At 44.4% G+C, this 20,969-nt stretch overlaps 1 long non-coding RNA gene across 1 annotated transcript; it reads left to right on the top strand.

Moving 5' to 3' along the window:
* Window positions 1-6,104: 6,104 nt before the first annotated feature.
* LOC146341165 (uncharacterized) lies at window positions 6,105-20,611 on the top strand. Its single transcript, XR_014784108.1, has 3 exons — window positions 6,105-6,936; window positions 7,915-9,378; window positions 20,252-20,611. It is a non-coding gene; the product is annotated as an uncharacterized LOC146341165 (long non-coding RNA).
* Window positions 20,612-20,969: the final 358 nt, after the last annotated feature.

Genomic DNA, 20,969 nt, shown 5'->3' on the forward strand with positions numbered 1-20,969 from the left:
ACACCACCCCTTCCTGACCTGGGCTAGAATACTTCATATGCACATGACATGGAATGGTTAAAAGTTAACCTTTTCACATTTCATGATGTTCTTCATGGACACTTAAGTGTTTTGGGTTACAGGGTACATTCAGGATGTTTACAATTCATGTTACATTCAGGGTCAAACTTTGAATTCTATTGGCTTCACATCACGTTTGTTACATTGCAAAAGAGGACATGAGTTCATTGGGTCATCTGAAGTCTATGTGGTTATCTACTAGGAGCGGGGAGAGAAGTTATAGAGGGAAGCAATCATTATTGACAAAAATCAAGTAAAGGTGGATTTGAGAAATGAGAAAAATTAATAAAAGTGTTAAGATATTAAAAGTAAGATATAAACTTAACCATTTAAGGGAAATATATGTGGATATAAGGAGATATAGGGAAGACAACGTAAAAAATAGGAAAAATAAAATCACACTGTGTCACTAGTATAGCCCCCTTCATGTGTTTTTCACATACACAGTGATCCAGTTCACACCACCACCAATGAAATGAACATGAACTGAAAAGTTAATGCTCATCTGGGACTACATGTTCCAAGAATCAAACTTACTTTTCAGGTTTAGCAATCCTCCCTGGTGGATGGATCTTCACATCTGTCTGATGAATCCCAAACCATAGGAGAAAAGTCGGCCTGTGAAATAACATTCTGGCTTTTAACGAAGTAGCTGGTTCTTTGAGTAAATTTGCAGGATGGAAAGCCTGAAAAGGCCGGTGCCTTTTTCAAGAACCCTGGAGCAGCTTTACCTGAGTTTTCTGACAAGTCTACATTCCAGTGGAGGCTGGTGGCTTGGATTGTGGTGGGGCTGTAAATCCATTCAGGGTTTCAGTGTGAACCAGCCAGAACTGTAAATGAGCTACCCAAGGTACTGAACCCCACCCCCAAATAGGTTCAGCACCCTGGATAGCTCCTTTAGAGTTCTGGCTGAAACCCAGAATGGAGCCATAGCCCCTCTGAAATCAGATCCAGACCACCAGCCTTCACTGCTACATTCTAAGAATGAAATGTTGCCAGTCATTCCAAGAAGGAAAGATCATATTTAGTATTTTCATCTTCACCAGTTTTATAGGGAATAAGAAACATTTTATCATAGTAATTAGGTATGGAGAGGTAAATCTCTCAAAATTTTGCAGCTATGCAAAAAATCCTGAAGTCGCCTGCCCTCCACCCACCCGCAGAATAAATGGAATTCGGGAGAAAAATGAAATATATGTGATCTTCCAATATCACTGTTAAACCAAAATTATAAAATCTAGCATCTTGGTATGCAAAATGCTTGAACAATACTCAAAATATATCTCAAAATATATTCAGCCTGATCAAACAGACATAGAAGGAAACTGTTTTTTTCCCCCTCCCAGGAAGAAATGGAATTTGTGGGAAAACTAAAATATATGCAGTGCTTACTTTTGCATCAACCTTCAACTTCTTTTACTGCTGCAACAACAAAAATTGCATGATTTAGAACTTGTACTCTTTGGTGTATCTGTACAATTTCCACAGCAATCATATGGATGTTTACTCAAAAGTGAGATACACTCTGTTTTACATCCACCGAAACATGCATAGGATCGCAGTCTCAAAAGTATAAATGTCTTAGCTTTGTATTATTTATGTATTTATTACATTTATATCCCGCCTTTTTTCCTCCTTAAGGAACCCAAGGCAGTGTACATAATCATCCACCTCTGCATTTTATCCTCACAACAACCACCCCGTGAGGTGGGTTGGGCTGTGAGTCTGTGAATGGCCCAAAGTCACCCAGTCAGCTTCCATGGCTGAGTGGGGACTAGAACCTGGGTCTCCCGACGCCTAGTCCAACACTCTAGCCACTACTCCACACTGGCTCTCTTTTGTACAAACAAAATTGCATCTATATGCAACATTAGAGAACAAGAGCTGCAAACTGCTTCACTCCATGTTTCCTAGGTGCATGTTTGATGGTTATGCTGGAGATGGACTAAAGTGTCAATTTCAGATCTTCTCAGATTCTCATTTTTCCAGTCTTCTTTGCATGAGAATTCCTAAGCATTTTTGTGTACATTCCTCCTAATACTATTTATTTATTTAGGGCACAATCCTATGGCCGCTAGACGGTGGCTAGATGGCCGTAGGATTTTTCGTTTTCTGGGAACCGAGCTCAGAGTGCACTGCAGCACAAACTGAATGAATCTGGGTTTGTCATGGAGACCAAAAACTAGGGTTGGGTTATTGGTGGTGGAGGCGGAGGAGGAGAGGTAAAAGTGAGCTAGGAAGTGGGAAGGAGGCTGAATTTCTCAGATCAGTGGACGAGATCACTTTTGGGAGAAGGATCGGGGCAGGGGGCCTGGAGTGTATGATACAGCCCTTTTTTCATGGGCAGCGCAGCGCTACCTCAAATAATGATGATGTTGTTAAAACTCCCTAACACGTGGAGCTATTATTGGTGAGAATGAAGTGGTAGACTGAGAATTTTTTTTGCCTGACTCCTAACCTGTGCTTTATATATCTATTCAGAAGTAAGCCCCAATGAGCCAATGGGACTTACTCCCAGGTAAGGGTGTATAAGATTGTAGCTTAAATGCCATTGTTTGCTAGCTCCTTTAAAATGCAGAATAATACAAGGCAATAGTACTTTGATAGATACCGTTCCCCTTTGCAAGCTTGTTAAAACTAGATGGCATAATAAAAAGGGGTTTTCATCATACACCTTTGCATGTGTTGTTTAGTAAGGCCCTGAGTTGATAGAAGGTGAGAAACAGGAATGTTGTCCAGCACTCAAAGACGCTTTTATTCAGTTCTTTTGGCATATAAGCTGGTCTGTTGCTGAAGGGTTCTTTAATTGGTTGGCTGCTGTTAATTTTTATTGCTGTGTGTGTGTTTTTAATGTATTTGTTTTTATGTTCTGTTTTAATTAATATTTTGTTTGCAATCTGTATTTTATTATTAAGCGTATTGAGTGCTATGTTTTGGTGGAAAGGTGGAATATAAATTAAACAATAAATAAACAATGGGGAGGAAATATCCAGGCATGTATTTGGCACTGCTGGAGACATATGGTTCTGCATTATTACTTTACACATACCAGGGATGAGGAGTAAGACGAAGACTACAATCCTATGCACACTTACATGGGAGTAAACCGATTGAACTCAATGGGACTGACTTCTGAGTAAACAGGCATAGTACTGAGTTGCATTGAATAGAAGGTAGTGAAATCACAAGTAATTGCACAAACATGAGCATCTCTACACCAGCCTAAAATCCTACATTTAAAATGGGGCTTTCTGCTTCCGTTTTAAATGCAGGAAAACGATGGCCTCCCTTTACATGTGCTTCCTTCCCACCCTTTTCTCCCTCCTTTCCCCCCTTACCTGAGTCTTCCATATGTTTCATTATACAGCCACTAGATGGCACTGTGTTCTAGCTCCTCTTGTTGGAGGTTTTCCTCTCTTCACTGAAGGAACTCAAGTGGAGCACAAGCGGGGTAATTTGATAGTGCGTTATCTCCAATCTTTTTTTAAAAAAAGTAATAAAAGTAATTTAGTGCAGGAGACACCCTGGAGGTTGACGGCATCATCTAAGGGACCCACAAACTTCTGTGAGTAACCAATTGCAATAGCAGGATAAAAGCTTTGTGTGAAGAAGGGAGAAATGACGGCTTAGAGATAAAGTAAGTGACTGAAGCTCATTTTTATCATATAATCTTACAAGGTTGTATAATCTTAGAAAGGGGCATGGCTGTGAAGGGTGGTGGTGGCTGTGACTATCATGAAGGGACCCTGCACTTCTGAATTTGCCACTACGCCACTGCTGGGAGGGGGGAAGCATGTGCATAGTGGAAGTGACGGGGTGTGGTCGAACTGAGTGCGCCTGCACTAGAAAGGGATGGAAGGCTTGGAAGGGAGGAAAGGAGGGGGAAGAGAAGCGAAGAAGTGGAGTCTAGGCATCGGTTGGATGGATGGAGCCTTCACAGCGGTGGTCACTGCAGCACTTGCTGCACTATGAACCCGACCAGCCTCGCCCCAGAGGTGAATTTTGGTGGGAAGCCCACACAAAGGAGCTTCGGAGATGGGACTAGCCTGAGTGTGGGCATGATAGGATTTGTAGTCTTCTGTGGCTCTTGTCAAAGGAGCATCACGGGAGCTGGAGTCTCTGTTATGGCCTGATTTGCTCCCCAGCTCAGCCACCCCTCCCTGCTGCAGGGCATGACAGGAGTTGTAATCCACTCCTCGTTTTATCTTTCCTCCATCCTAAGTCAGGAATGTATATGCAGTGCACTAGGCGGTCCATTACTGCCTATATATATATGGAATTTTTCTTATGGTCAGCATGGCACCATATATTTATACACACACACACACACACACACACACAGTGCTGTGCTGGCCATAAGAACAATCCCAAAATCCATATTAGTGTAATACTGTTATTGGGCCAGCTCAAAGATCACAAAAAATGTGCAAGCTTTTGAGATCTCTTTATCAGGCAAGATGTGAAATAAAGCAAATGGGAGAAAAACAACAGCATCTAGGCTACAACATCTAGTCAGTCTTTTCCTTCCCCCATTCCCCCCCCCACACTGCTTTTTGTAACATCTTGCCTGATGAAGAGATCTGGAGATCTCAAAAGCTTGTACATTTTTTACAGTCTTGCTGACCTAATAAACATGGACTCGATGATCTTGTAGGCCCCTTCCAACCCTACTATTCTATGATTCTATGTTGCTCTATATGGAGTTCAGTATTTACATAGCGTTCACATCTGCTACTGTTCTTGCAATCTTTGTAACAGCCCTGTGAACTGGGCTAGTGTTTGTTAACCACATATTGCACAGCGGTGGCAAGTTTGCTTAGGGCCACCTGTTGAGTTTGTGGCCCAGGCAGAATCCCCCGACAATAATCCCTAATAACCACATCACATCAATTAGAAACAATCTAAAGGTCAGGATAAAAGTTATTAAAATATTTATCACCACCCGGAATTATTGAAATTAAACATCAAGAGTCTATATATCTATATCTATATCTCACACATATAAAAGTGGCAAATGGTCTTGAAACTCTCCATTCAAGAACTCAAATGTTAAAGCAAATTGTTTTACAGTGTACTGTTGACACACTGTCATGCAAATTCAACTGTAGCCACAGAAAATGCCATGTCCATGGCAGCAGGGGAAGCCAGCTTGGTGAAGGAGAGGTGCACACCAGGACCATAACCTTCTCTCCCATCCCCCCATGTCCTTCTCCATGATGTTTTTTGAGCACGTGTCTGCTTTTGACCGTGCACAGATGGAGCAGCGCTAGACCAGAAGTGGGTAGAACTACCGATGCACATAGAATCTAGATTACCAGTGCATGTTGTCAGTGCTGTGCTTGCCATCCCAGTAAGCAATGCCTGTGTGGAGAGGGTGTTTTCACACAATGGCAACTTTTAGACTGACAACAGGAACCGTATGTTAGCTCCTCTTGTGAAAGCAGGGCTTTGTGTGAAATGTAACTACGAGATGACCTGTTGTCAGTTGTTCAGATGCATAAAGCAGTGACCACAGTTGCTGAAAGCTTCTATTTCTAACGTGAAGCACAAATTCTAAACATTGCCCTTTTGTTTTTCATATAAATCCAATTCTTCTGGCACTTATGTAGCATTCTCTGATGTCAAAGCCTTTCTTTAAAACAGGGGTGGGCAAAGTGTGGCCCTCCAGATGGTGGACTGCAACTTCCATCAGCCCCAGCCAGCACAGCCAATGGTGAGGAATGCTGGGAGTTGCAGTCCAACAACATCTGGAGGGCTGCATGATTCTCGCCCCTGCTTTAAAGCAAGGACATTTGTAGCCTGTTCTGCCACTGCCAATGATATTTGAAATCTATACAGTTCCTTACCCCATAATAGCAGCTGAATGGCTAAAAACACGTATAGCACCTTATTCACTACTGCTCTGCGAGTGATGCTATTTGTACATCGGGAAAACCTCCTCGTCCTGTTGTTTGCCTCAATTTTGGAAGGGAGGTAATGCCCTAAATCCAACTGCTACTCCCAACTAGAGTAGACCCAGCGAATCAGTGGGAGCTTGGGAAGCCCACACTTACTGAAGTTCCATTGCGTCAGTGTGTCTACTCTGGTGGGGACTAGCAATTGGACTGGTGATCTGACCTGTTTCTGTTATAGCAAGAAGTGCAGAATGAGATACTGCTGGACCCAGAGTTGAGCTAACGGAGAATCTGAGCTTTCCTTTTAAAAAAAAGGTTCCAGCCCTTATGGCTGCAAAGAAGACATCGGAAGTGTGTCATAATGCCTGCTGAAATCTCAGCATTTGATTTCTTTGATGGTGATGTAACCCACTTTTGTTTTTAAGAGACTTGTTTGTCAAATTAAAAAAAAACCTGTTGGTTCTCTCTCCTCTTTTCCTACCTTTACCTTAATGCTAGAACTAATTTTGTAGTTGTGTTTGTTCTGTCAACAGAAAGGGTGTAAACTTTTTAAAAAGGAGCTGCTCGCTATGGACTCGTCTCAATATCGTGCTGGGGCCCCTGTGTAGATGTCAGCAGAAGAACAGCATTTCATTTCACATGACTGGGGGTGCTTTGACAGTGGTGGAAACCATGTAAAAATCCCACTGCTCTAGGATGCAATATGTGGGCAAATATCCTGCAATTTCCGTTGTGATTGCTACATATGTGTAACAAATGCAGTCATGCTGGGTTTCCTTATAGTTACAGTTGGATGCAATGTTGCAGTGTAGGCTGTATTACAGTCTGAATCGAGGTAACTTGTGAAAAGAAGAGTTGGATTTCTTTGAACAGACGATGATCAACACAAGAAGGTTCAGTGGGCTATAGCTAATTTTGAGAGGGATACCCACTAGTCAAGCCCTACCAACAACAGCAGAATCCTAAACATATCTACTCACAAGTAAGTCCCATTGAGTCCTGTGGTGTTTAGTCCTCACTCAATAAGTATGTTTAGAATTGCATCCTTCAGGGGCATCAGTCTTTACTTTTGAATGTTCCCATCTAACATCTCCACTCTTCCTACAATGGCCTTCTAGTTACTGGCCTGAGGGCACTTAAGCCCTTCTTGGGGCATCTTTGCTGGTCCCAGACACTCCATCCTCCCCATTTGGATTTGGGCCTGAAAGACCTGCTCCCATCAGGTGCATTTGGGACACTGTCCCATCACCACTGCTAAAGAACATTTAGGGTGCAATCCGACGAGGATAGTTGACCGCCTCTGAACTTGTAGGCAACCAGCTATCCAATGCAGGGCAGGCGGAGTGCGGAGGGGATCTCTTCCTCTGTGCTCTGGCTGCCCTGCATTTGTGGCTAGATGGCCGATTTTGGCTATCTAGCCAGGGTGCCTCGGAGTGGGTGGGGGGAGCCAGACAGCACATAGGAAACGTCGTAATGGTGCTTCCACCGTCCCCTCCACAACCCCAGGAACTCCCCCTTTTTGGCTTCTCTGTGCTGCTCTTGTGAGTGTGGAGCCAGGGACGAACCGCCCTGCTGACAAGGCGGAGGGGGAGGGGAGTGGGTTTTCTGGGAACTGACCTCAGAGCGCTGGCTCTGAGCTTGGGTCCCAGAAAATGAAAAATCCTGTGGCCAACTAGATGTTGTCTAGCAGCCATAGGATCGTGCCCTTAAACTACCAGTTCAGTCACATTTTTTTTTTTTTACATTGAATAGAAAGGAGCTGTCATGGTTCTGAGCCCTCCCGCTACTCGATCTGCAAGTCAATAGGCCTTTAATATGTGAAGTAGCTAGTCCTTCAGACAATACAGACTCAGTACTTTCCTCAACTGCCCTGGCCCTAAGTAGCTGAGCTTGAGTTCTCTGTGAGAGAAAGACTGCCCAGGGATAGAAGGTGCCGCTAATCTATTGTTCTTCACCTCAGGTAGCAAAATGCCTTGGACCAGCCATGTTTGTAATAGTAATTCAGAAGCCTTTGCGCAAGCGGAACGAAATGGCCATACCTGCCATGTGTGACAATCCACGAGACACAGATGGAAGGTTGTAACAAAATCTGTACATCCCTAGCTTGGACAGCAAAGAACTTGCACAAAAATGATCAAGACGACTCCGCTAGAATCCACCTGGAGTCTGGTACCGCTGCTCATGAGTCAGTGGCTCCGGACAGCCTTACCAGCCATTACACCTGATTTAAATCCAAAACTTGTGGGCGTGAAAGAACTTCATCACCAGACTAAACTGACGAATTACAATGATAGAGTGACCTCTGGTGGAGATGTGCTGAGCTGCAGTGTACCAGTAACCTTATCCAGCATCTAACCAGGAAGAAAAACGGGGGTTATGAGGGAGGCTCACCCATCCTCCCAAGAATGGATTTTAGCCCCGTCTTTCAGTCACAGGAGAGAGGACCTAACCGCTAACTAAGGGGCGGGGGGGGGGGGGAGAAGCCAGATTAAAAATTCCAGTTAGACTTGTTTGTTCGGACTTTTACCAGGGAAAGAGGGACATAGTAGGTTTTCGAGCTGTGCATGGACCCCCCCCCCCGACCCCGCTTCTGAGGCCAATTCAGAGCTTTGGATCCAGCCCCGATCTGCATCAGCCCCGATCCGACCTGCTTCAGACTCTGGATGCAAAGCAAGATTTGGAAATCTGAATAATTCAGATTTTACGTTTTCCCATTATCTTGCATTGGAAAACAGAAACAGACATACCTTTAATTTTTTTTATGATAAATACATGAAATTTGGAGAACTAGCAGCCCCTAGGGATTGAACCCAGCCCTTTGGCATCATGTACAGGGTGGCTCTTACCTCTGCTTGGATATCGTTGTTCTAGTATCAAATCACAGAAGGGGCATCAAGGCACTGACCAAGCACAGAGCAGGCAACTCATGCCAGACTATCACACGCCAGCGAAAGAGAAGCAGCGTGCAGGACCTCTAGCATGGTTATTGCTGACAGCTTTAGGATCTGTCGGGCAGAAGGAGTCAGAATGGAGAGAGGAAACAGCAGAAAAGCTCAAGGACGAGCTGGGAAAAGAGCAAGATCTGAGGCTGTTAATTAGAGAAATGTTACAAGACAGCCTGGCCTCTAACGAGGCATGGGGGCGTAAAGCCAAAGAGTTAGCCATTGGCCTGGTACGCCGAGGTCAGAAGAATTGCCAAGGAGTGCCAGAGTGAGCAACATCATCACTTCACCTGATCGGGATGAAATCCCTAAGAAGTGGAAACTGAAAATGAGGACCCAGAAGATGAAGACACGGAACGGAGCAAAGGTGAAGAATCAGTGCCCAGGGCACGGGCGAAACCCTTCCTAGAGCGGGAAGTGTGCCAGAGGACGGTCCCAAGGCAGAATGAAGCAGAGAGACCACGTTTAAGATCTCTGTCAAGGTAACCGTGTTTAACTTTGAACTGTTCTAGAATTGCATACAGCCTATAGCTACTGGCCATCAGCTATATGATTTCTGCTGCCGCCGCCATTCCAATAAAAGTTAAAAAAAAACACAAAAACATCCCCGTGATAGGCTACGTGACGATTAACGTAGCCTATCATGGCTAGATTTGCAAAGTCAGCCATGACAGGCTACGTAAATCGTCACGTAGCCTATCACGGGTGACTTAAAAAAAAAAAAAAAGCGTGTACGGCTAATGGCGGCCCCCATAGGGAGCCGCCATTCGCATTCCTTATTTGGTCGCTGTAGTCTACGTAAAGATTACGTAGACTACAGCGAAAATAAGGGCAACGCTATTTGCATTGCCCTTATTTTCTCCGTAGTCTACGTAGAGATTTATGTAGACTACAGCGACCAAATAAGGAACGCGAATGGCAGCTCCCTATGGGGGCCGCCATTTGCGTACGCACTTTTTTTTTTTTTTTTTAAGTCACCCATGATAGGCTACGTGACGATTAACATAGCCTATCACGGCTGACTTTGCAGATCTAGCCATGATAGGCTACGTTAATCGTCACGTAGCCTATCACGGGGGCGTTTTTTTTTTTTTAACTTTTTATTTCGCGGCCGGGCAAGGTGAGGCGCCTCCTCCCCGGCCTGAATTTCGGCCGGGCGAGGCAGGAAGCCTCCCCCCCGGCCTGAATTTCGGCCGGGCGAGGAGGGAAGCCTCCCCCTCCTGGCCTGAACTTCGGGGGGGAGCAGCGAAGCGCCTCCCCCCCCCCACAAAGCAAGCTGCGAGACCAGGTAAGTGGCTTTCGTGCACCCCTAAATTAAAGAAGGCTCAACAACTACATTTATGTTAGATTGGAAACCTTTTATAGAATTTGTACAAGAAATAGAGAAAAATGATATCTATGTATGTGGATTTTGAACTTTGAGATGGTTGTCAGGGTGGACACTGAGCCCATAGAATCCCAGAGTAGTTCTGATTCGGAGGAAGAGCAGTCGCTCCTGGGAGAGGAGCGCACCCCTTTTTTCCAGGGCCCACAGCTGAGAGAGATTCCTCCCACCAACATTCCTAGATTAGAAAGCAGTCCAGGGAGTGACCCAGCACCGATAGCAGACTGGTTGGATGCGCGGCGCAGACGCAGAGAGCGACGCCAAATGGAGAGCGCGGAAAGGAGGCGTAGCGCCCGGTTGGCGCTCAAAGAACGGTTGCGCCCAGAGGATTCAGGGGAAAAGGGGAGGGATTCCCCCTAGTCCTTATATTCAGGGGTCTGCCAGTAATTGCTTTTCAAACGGGGACTAACTGTTCCAACTTAGGGCATAGGTACTCTGCTGCTCAGATCTTGTTGCTACCTGTAGAGGTATTAAGTTGTAAAAGAAGAATAAAGTTTGAAAAGAATCCCTTTGTCTGTGTCTGGACTTGGCTACTGGATTAGACTGAGAGAGCCCTCCAAGGAGCCCTTGACAGCGGTTCTCTTTGTTGTTGTTGTTGTTGTTAAAATTAGGAGAGAAATGAGATAATGTCTGTGAACTCAATGTATGATATACAACTAAGATAAGAAGCAGAGAATAATAATACACATTTGCTGTGTAAGGGGAGCCAAAGGTAGATACCTTACAATCTTGAGATATATTAGTGTATGTGTATTGTGTGTTTATGTTGTTGTTGTGTTTTGTTTTTCTTTTTTAAAAAAAGAAAATTTATATATAAAAAAGAAAAGAGCCACAGAAATTTAGAGAAGAATTGCAAACAGCGATCACTTGTTAAAATCCTAACTGGGCTGGCATGAACCAACACATGTGAGTTATTTTACCCCAAGAAATGCTCACTAGATTAAAAGAACAAGCAAATTGGCCAAATCAAGAACCAGCTGATCTTAATACTTTAGACCAAGCACACATCAGAAAAATATTCTAGAATTCCTGCCACTTTTTTGTAGCCAAGTTGAGCATTAGGAAAATAAGTGTCCCCACCGGCCTGGCCAGCCGATGGAAACACTTCACACCTCTGAGCTGCTTCCCCCTCCTCCCCCTGCTCCACAGAACTTCTGAGACAGCCGAGAGGTTTGTAACTTCATCAGTGCCCGTTTCTTTCTATTGACCAGAGACAGACCGTTTGTGTAAACTTGGTTGCACTATCTTTGTTCCCTGACAGAGTATATTTAGATATCCCTGAGCCACTTCCCTGGTCTTCTGAAGCTGAATCTGCTTCCACTGTTCCAAAACAAGCACTGTTCTAAGACAACTTGGGCTTCCTAATTATTCCGTTCACTCTCTTCTGTTATGAAAAAAATTCTTGTGCTGTTAGCGTGCTCACCTAAAAGCATAGAAATGAGAACTGACAAGTGACATATTACAGTACTTTCCTTGATTCTGCAGCTGCTGCCCTCCTTGTCCAAGCCTCTGAAAATATTGTGTTACGTTCTCCTTTAACTCTTTGTGTAGCTCACTCATGGCAGCTCTTCTACTTAAATCAAAGACTCGGCACCTATCTCAATCACTCCTCTTCAGGTATGAAATTTTGCTTCTCTCCAGCAGTCATATTGTAGTGCAACATTGTTCCACTCTAAATCATGCTTCTTTGCTCCCTGATCCTTCTGAGGGCATCCCTTATGATTGTTTAGGAATGGCTGAGCACCTAGCAAAGCCACGTCCAGACTTGTCAGATGTTGTTGTTGTTCAGTCATTAAGTCATGTCCGACTCTTCGTGACCCCATGGACCATAGCACTCCAGGCCTTCCTGTCCTCCACTCTCCCCCGAAGCGTGCTCAAGTTCATATTCATTGCATTGGTGATGCTATCTAGCCATCTCATCCTCTGCCGTCCCCTTCTCCTTTTGCCTTCAATCTTGCCCAGCATCAGGGTCTTTTCCAGTGAGTTTTCTCTTCGCATTAGGAGGCCAAAATATTTGAGCTTCACTTTCACTATCTGTCCTTCCAATGAGCAGTCAGGGTTGATTTCCTTTAGGATGGACTGATTTGACCTCCTTGCAGTCCAGGGGACTCGTAAGAGTCTTCTCCAGCACCACAATTCGAAAGCATCAATTCTTCGGCGCTCAGCCTTCCTTACAGTCCAGCTCTCACAGCCATACATTAGTAGTGGGAAAACCATAACTTTGATTATACGGACCTTTGTTGGCATGGTGATGTTTCTGCTTCTTACTATGCTGTGTAGGTTTGCCATAGCTTTCCTCCCAAGGAGCAAGCGTCTTTTAATTTCATGGCTACAGTCACCGTCTGTGGTGATCTTCAAGCCCAAGAAAATAAAATCTGTCACTGCTTCCATTTCTTCCCCTTCTATATGCCAGGAAGAGATGGAGCCAGATGCCATGATCTTAGTTTTTTTTTAATGTTGAGTTTCAAACTAGCTTTTGCACTCTCCACTTTCACCCTCAACAAGAGGGTCTTTAGATCCTCTTCACTTTCTGCCATTAGGGTGGTATCATCTGCATATCTGAGGTTGTTGATAATTCTCCCGGCAATCTTAATTCCGACCTCTGATTCATCCAACCCGGCGTTTCTCATGATGTACTCTGCATATAAGTTAAATAAGCAGGGTGACAATATGCAGCCTTGTTGTACTTCTTTCCCAATTTTGAACCAATCGGTTGTTCCATGTCTGGTTCTTACTGTTGCTTCTTGACCCTCGTACAGGTTTCTCAGGAGACAGGTAAGGTGGTCTGGTACTCCCATCTCTTTAAGAATTTGCCACAGTTTGTTGTGATCCACATAATCAAAGGCTTTAGCATAGTCAATGAAGCAGAAATAGGCATTTTTCTGGAATTCTCTTGCTTCCTCCATGATCCAGCAAACGTTGGCGATTTGATCTCTAGTTCCTCTGCCTCTTCGAAACCCAGCTTGGATGTCCGGTTCACATACTGTTGAAGCCTAGCTTGTAGGATTTTGAGCATCACCTTGCTGGCATGTGAAATGAGTGCAATTGTACAGTAGTTGGAACACTCTTTGGCGTTGCCCTTCTTTGGAACTGGAATGTAAACTGACCTTTTCCAGTCTTGTGGCCGCTGTTGAGTGTTCCAAATTTGTTGGCATATTGAGTGCAGCACTTTAACAGCATAATCTTTTAGGATTTTAAATAGCTCAGCTGGAATACTGCCATCCACCAGCTTTGTTGTTAGTAATGCTTCCTAAGGCCCACTTGACTTCACTCTAGGGATGTCCGGCTCAAGTTCAGTGACCGCACTATCATGGCTAATAGGGACATTAAGATCTTTCCTGTATAGTTCTTCTGTGTATTCTTTCCACCTCTTCTTAATCTCATCTGCTTCTGTTAGGTCCCTGCCTTCTTTGTCCTTTATCATGCCTGTTTTTGCACAAAACATTCCCTTGATATCTCTGTTTTTCTCTAGTCTTTCCCATTCTATTGTTTTCCTCGATTTCTTTGCATTGTTCATTTAAGAAGGCCTTGTTGTCTCTCCTTGCTATTCTCTGGAACTCTGCATTCAGTTGGATATATCTTCCCCTTTCTCCCTTGCTTTTCGCTTCCCTTCTTTCCTCAGCTACTTGTAAAGCCTCATCAGACAGCCACTTTGCTTTCTTGCATTTCTTTTTCTTTGGGATGGATTTCGTTGCTGCCTCCTGAACAATGTTACGGACCTCCGTCCATAGTTCCTCAGGCACTCTGTCTATCAGGTCTAATCCCTTAAATCTATTCCTCACCTCCACTGTATATTCATAAGGGATATGATTTAGGTCATACCTGAACGGTTTAGTGGTTTTCCCTACGTTCTTCAATTTAAGCTGAAATTTTGCAATAAGAAGCTCATGATCTGAGCCACAGTCAGCTCCAGGTCTTGTTTTGACTGACTGTATAGAGCTTCTCCATCTTTGGCTGCAAAGGACATAATCAATCTGATTTCGATATTGACCATCTGGTGATGTCCATGTGTAGAGTCGCCTCTTGTGCTGTTGGAAAAGAGTGTTTTCTATGATCAGCGTGTTCTCTTGGCAAAACTCTATTAGCCTTTGTCCTGCTTCATTTTGTATACCAAGGCCATGCTTGCCTGTTATCCCGGTGATTTCTTGACTTCCTACTTTGGCATTCCAATCCCCTATGATGAAAAGGACATCTTTTTTTGGTGTTAGTTCTAGAAGGTGTTGTAGGTCTTCATAGAACCGATCAACCTCAGCTTCTTTGGCCTCAGTGGTTGAGGCATAGACTTGAATTACTGTGATGTTGAATGGTTTGCCTTGGATTCATACTGAGATCATTCTATCGTTTTTGAGATTGTACCCCAGTACTGCTTTTCCCACCCTTCTGTTGACTATGAGTGCTACTCCATTTCTTCTAAGGGATTCTTGCCCACAGTAGTAGATATAATGGTCACCTGAATTAAATTCGCCCATGCTTGTCCATTTTAGTTTGCTGATTCCCAAGATGTCGATGTTCAATCTTGCCATCTCATGTTTGACCACCTCCAGCTTACCTTGATTCATTGATCTTACATTCCAGGTTCCTAAACAATATTGTTCTTTACAGCACCGGACTTTCTTTTCACCACCAGAGACATCCACAGCTGAGTGTCCTTTTGGCTTTGGCCCAGCCGCTTCACTCTTTCTCGCGCTACTTGGAAATACCCTCTGCTCTTCCCCAGTAGTATATTGGACACCTTCCGACCTGAGGGGCTCATCTTCCGGCGTCATCTCTTTTAGCCTTGTGATAAGCTCCATGGGGTTTTCTTAGCAAGAATACTGGAGTAGGTTGCCATTTCCTTCTCCAGTGGACCACGTTTTGTCAGAACTCTCCGCCATGACCTGTCCATCTTGGGTGGCCCTGCACGGCATAGTTATGGCTTCACTGAGTTACACAAGCCCCTTCACCACAACAAGGCAGTGATCCATGAAGGGGCAATGGGGCTTAGTCCCAGGTAAATGGATATAATATTGCAGCCTTAGTATAGGAATACAGCATCCTTCCCCAGCCTGGTACCCTCCAGACGTTTTGGACCACAACTTTGGACCTAACCGAACTGGCAGGAGCTGATGGAGTTGCAGTCCAAAACATCTGGAGGGCACTAGGAAGTTGCCCACTCAACAGTTTTGTCTTCTCTTTTTCTTCTTGCTCCTCTCTGCTTCACTCCGTCTTGCCCCAGCCTTGCCCTCAAAGGAGCAAACAAAAATGAAATGCGCATGACTCATAGCATGGTTTGATATAGGCTGTCTTTACTGGAGGCATTTATCGTGGGCTCATGATTGGTCACTCACGGAAGCTTGCTGGTCATTTACATGACGCCATGTTCCTCCAGGCCACACCCACCTGTATTTCATTTTTATTCTGCTAAAAAAAACCCTGAGATAATACACTATTTCAATGTTAATCCGCTTCACACTGCTTTGCACAGAGAGAGAGAGAGAGAGAGAGACTTGAATCCCTCTGGTGACCCACTGATTTGCTGCTCGCTCTGTTCCCCCAGGCTGTGGAGAACTTGTCTGTGTAAAGACCTGATCTTTATCTCGCTTAGAATGGAGAAACAGCAGCCATGGTACATTGGGGAATAAACAGCCTTGTGTGATGAACCTCATATACTCTTTCTCTGTCTCTCTGCCTCCAGGCTGCAGAGAACTTGTCTGTGTAAGGACCTGATCTTTATCTTGCTTAGAATGTGGAACAAGAAGCCCCGGTAAATTGTTGAATAAACAGCCCTGTGTGATGAACCACATATACCTGGCAGAAAAATCCAGTACATATATATATTTAAATCCTTGGTTTTATCTAATGAGAAAATGCCCCAGGTTACTCTGAGAAGAAGGAGGGTGAGAGGAAAACCTCTGATCCTCTTTGCCCCAACCACTGAGGCAGAAGAAGCTGAGGTTGATCGGTTCTATGAAGACCTACAACACCTTCTAGAACTAACACCAAAAAAAGATGTCCTCTTCATCATAGGGGATTGGAATGCTAAAGTAGGAAGTCAAGAAATCACCGGGATAACAGGCAGGCATGGCCTTGGTGTACAAAATGAAGCAGGACAAAAGCTAATAGAGTTTTGCCAAGAGAACACGCTGATCATAGCAAACACTCTTTTCCAACAGCACAAGAGGCGACTCTACACATGGACGTCACCAGATGGTCAATATCGAAATCAGATTGATTATGTCCTTTGCAGCCAAAGATGGAGAAGCTCCATACAGTCAGTAAAAACAAGACCTGGAGCTGACTGTGGCTCAGATCATGAGCTGCTTCTTGCAAAATTTCGGCTTAAATTGAAGAACGTCGGGAAAACCACTAAACCGTTCAGGTATGACCTAAATCATATCCCTGATGAATATACAGTGGAGGTGAGGAATAGATTTCAGGGATTAGACCTGATAGACAGTGTGCCTGAGGAACTATGGACGGAGGTCCGTAACATTGTTCAGGAGGCAGCAACGAAATCCATCCCAAAGAAAAAGAAATGCAAGAAAGCAAAGTGGCTGTCTGATGAGGCTTTACAAGTAGCTCACGAAAGAAGGGAAGCGAAAAGCAAGGGAGAAAGGGGAAGATATACCCAACTGAATGCAGAGTTCCAGAGAATAGCAAGGAGAGACAAGAAGGCCTTCTTAAATGAACAATGCAAAGAAATCGAGGAAAACAACAGAATGGGAAAGACTAGAGATCTCTTCAAGAAAATTGGAGATCTCAAGGGAACGTTTTGTGCAAAGATGGGCATGATAAAGGACAAAGAAGGCAGGGACCTAACAGAAGCAGATGAGATTAAGAAGAGGTGGCAAGAATACACAGAAGAACTATACAGGAAAGATCTGAATGTCCCTGATAGCCATGATAGTGCGCTCACTGAACTTGAGCCGGACATCCTCGAGAGTGAAGTCAAGTGGGCCTTAGGAAGCATTAGTAACAACAAAGCTAGCGGAGATGACAGTATTCCAGCCGAGCTATTTAAAATCCTAAAAGATGATGCTGTTAAAGTGCTGCATTCAATATGCCAACAAATCTGGAACACTCAACAGTGGCCACAAGACTGGAAAAGGTCAGTTTACATTCCAGTTCCAAAGAAGGGCAACGCCAAAGAGTGTTCAAACTACCGCACAATTGCGCTCATTTCACATGCCAGCAAGGTGATGCTCAAAATCCTACAAGCTAGGCTTCAGCAGTATGCGAACCGAGAAATACCGGAAGTACAAGCTGGGTTTCGAAGAGGCAGAGGAACTAGAGATCAAATCACCAACATTCGCTGCATCATGGAGAAAGCAAGAGAATTCCAGAAAAACGTCTATTTCTGCTTCATTGACTACGCTAAAGCCTTTGATTGTGTGGATCACAACAAACTGTGGCAAATTCTTAAAGTGATGGGAGTACCAGACCACCTTACCTGTCTCCTGAGAAACCTGTACGAAGGTCAAGAAGCAACAGTAAGAACCAGACATGGAACAACCGATTGGTTCAAAATTGGGAAAGGAGTACGACAAGGCTGCATATTGTCACCCTGCTTATTTAACTTATATGCAGAGTACATCATGAGAAATGCTGGGTTGGATGAATCAGAGGTCGGAATTAAGATTGCCGGGAGAATTATCAACAACCTCCGATATGCAGATGATACCACCCTAATGGCAGAAAGCGAAGAGGATCTCAAGAGCCTCTTGTTGAGGGTGAAAGAGGAGAGTGCAAAAGCTGGTTTGAAACTCAACATTAAAAAAACTAAGATCATGGCATCTGGCCCCATCACTTCCTGGCATATAGAAGGGGAAGAAATGGAAGCAGTGACAGATTTTACTTTCTTGGGCTCCAAGATCACCGCAGACGGTGACTGTAGCCATGAAATTAAAAGACGCTTGCTCCTTGGGAGGAAAGCTATGGCCAACCTAGACAGCATAGTAAGAAGCAGAGACATCACCTTGCCGACAAAGGTCCGTCTAATCAAAGCTATGGTTTTCCCAGTAGTAATGTATGGCTGTGAGAGCTGGACTATAAGGAAGGCTGAGCGCCGAAGAATTGATGCTTTCGAACTGTGGTGCTGGAGAAGACTCTTACGTGTCCCCTGGACTGCAAGGAGGTCAAATCAGTCCATCCTAAAGGAAATCAACCCTGAGTGCTCATTGGAAGGACAGATAATGAAGCTGAAGCTCCAATATTTTGGCCACCTAATGCGAAGAGAAAACTCCCTGGAAAAGACCCTGATGCTGGGAAAGACTGAAGGCCAAAGGAGAAGGGGACGGCAGAGGATGAGATGGCTAGATAGCATCACGGATGCAATGAATATGAACTTGAGCACGCTCCGGGAGAGAGCGCAGGACAGGAAGGCCTGGCGTGCTATGGTCCATGGGGTCACGAAGAGTCGGACACGACTGAACGACTGAACGACTGAACAACAATAATAAAGTCCCCAAACTGGGGGGGGGGGTCAAAGCTCCTCCTCTGTTCTTCCTAGTATAACCTGGAACACCAGGAGACTCCTGCTGAGCCCACCTTTAAGACCTACAGACTCCTCCCCCCACACTACACCTTGGAACTAGCCTGAACTTGTAGATAATGTGACTTTATAATCTCAATTCACTTCTTTGTATTTTTTCTCACTCTCACCCCATACCTCCCTTTTATAACATCTTGCCTCAGGAAGGAGGCTGACCATACGTACCATTTTAAATAGGACAGTACCGTTTTTTTTTTCATATTTCCGACTGTCCCGTCGTTTTAATATAAATGTCAATTTTGTCCCGTTTTTAATTTTTTGTAAAAAACTGAATGCATTTATCATAAAGCTCTATGCTAATCAATGTATGCAGTAAAACTACTAGTGTGACGAAAGAGGAAGCTCCATTTACTTTCTCCAGCCAGCGCCAGGCTTCTTGAGCTAGCCATGATCAGACGCCTCACCCTGGCTTGTCTGCAGTGGCGGGGAATTCAAGAGGCGGTCGCTAAGCCCCATTCAGCGTGTGGGAGCCAGGAGGGTGAGGCTTACTGTTATTTCTACCATCATTCTGCCCATAGAGATTCTTTCTGCCCTACATTCAGTTTGATTCGGACTTTTCAGACTCATATTTCGTTTCAACAGACTGTTAGCTATTTTTTTATTACAGCGGAACTCTCCGGTGGGACATTAGCATATACCGACTTGTGATAACAGTCGGGGTGTTCATTCCTTTTTTTTTTCTTTTTGGTGTATGTTTATGATTTTTTTTGCAGTCTGGCCACTGCAGTCTTGCATTAGAGTGTTCAGTGTGGTATGCCATACAGATTTGTTTACTGCTCATGTGATATTTTATAAGTATTTTATATATGTATATTTATGAGTGGGTTTTTTTGTGTATATGCAATAAATTAGTGTTATTCATTTGTGCCCCTTTCCATGTTCTTTTGCAGTGAGTTTAGGTTGTTTTTTAGGTCTCTTATAGCCTGAGAGACCACAAAGGGAGCTGCAGTTGTTTTGTTATATTGCGGTTTGTTTGTTTTTTACCTTACCATATTCATGACCTTTTTCATGAATACGGAATATTACATAACCCCGTCCCATTTTTGTCATCCCAATATCCCGTTTTTGTCTCAAGGAAATATGGTCAGCCTATCATGAAGGGATCTGGGGCTCTTGAAAGCTTGCAAAAAAAAAAAAAAAAAAAGCTGATCTTTAACTTCAACAAAAAGTTATTGGTTATGGCTTGCCAGTTTCTAGGTCTTCCAAGAAGCTGTGGCCTCAGCTTCTCAGTGGCCAGATTTCATGTTTTTGACTACTGCTTTGCTAGTGTTTCTCTCTTCCTATATGCCTTAGGTAATTGATGTGCTGCACGGACGGCCAACCTTTATTACTTTCAAAGCTTCTCTGCCTTTGTTTCTACTTTGCACCATGTTATGGCTTAACAAATTCATATGCTACATAGGTGGCCAACTTTTATGTTTCTCTGCCTTTGTATCTCCAGTACAATGTTGACTCCTTGGCTCCGGCCATGGTGACTCCTTGGCTCCACCTCTGCGAGTGGCCTGCCCCTAGGCTTCCCGGCCCCAGGATTCACCAGCCAACATGGCCCCAACTACAGATACCTCCTGCACTGGGGAAGAGGGAGAATTGAATTCCATCACAGCACTGCATTAGCAGGTACAGCAATGTGGTTTCCCAGGGATTGGAGTGGTTGTACCATCAAGAGATCCCAAGTAGAGTAAAGGGGAGGGGAATAAATGAAAATCCAGATAGATTGCAATGTGAATCTTGCTTTATTGCAATAATTGAATTCAAGAGTTAGGTGCAGAGCAGAGAGAGGAGGTGGCACAGCAGGTGATGCTGTCCTGGGAAGCAGGGGATCACCATGGCTTGATTGGAAGCAGTCGAAAGAACAGGATCACGGAGCGATCAGGGCTCAACATGGTCGGCTCTGCCTGTCCTGCTTGCTCCTGTCCATTGGGGACACGTCCCAGGAAGAAGCAAAGCAGGAATCAATGGATGCTGCTAGCAGGAGGTTCCTTGGCTCTCCTTCAGAGCATGTCTACGAAGCCCACACTCTCCCAGGCGGGGGCGTTGCTAGGTTCTTAAAACATCGGGGGCACAGGCCCATAACATAAATTTGCATATATATACACACATACATGAGTCTAAGTGCACGTCCAATATGTGTGTGTGTGTGTGTGTGTGGTGTGTGCATG

Source organism: Heloderma suspectum, chromosome 6 (assembly GCF_057233095.1).
Source record: "Heloderma suspectum isolate Gila_16-S chromosome 6, 16-S_ref, whole genome shotgun sequence".
Taxonomy (NCBI): domain Eukaryota; kingdom Metazoa; phylum Chordata; class Lepidosauria; order Squamata; family Helodermatidae; genus Heloderma; species Heloderma suspectum.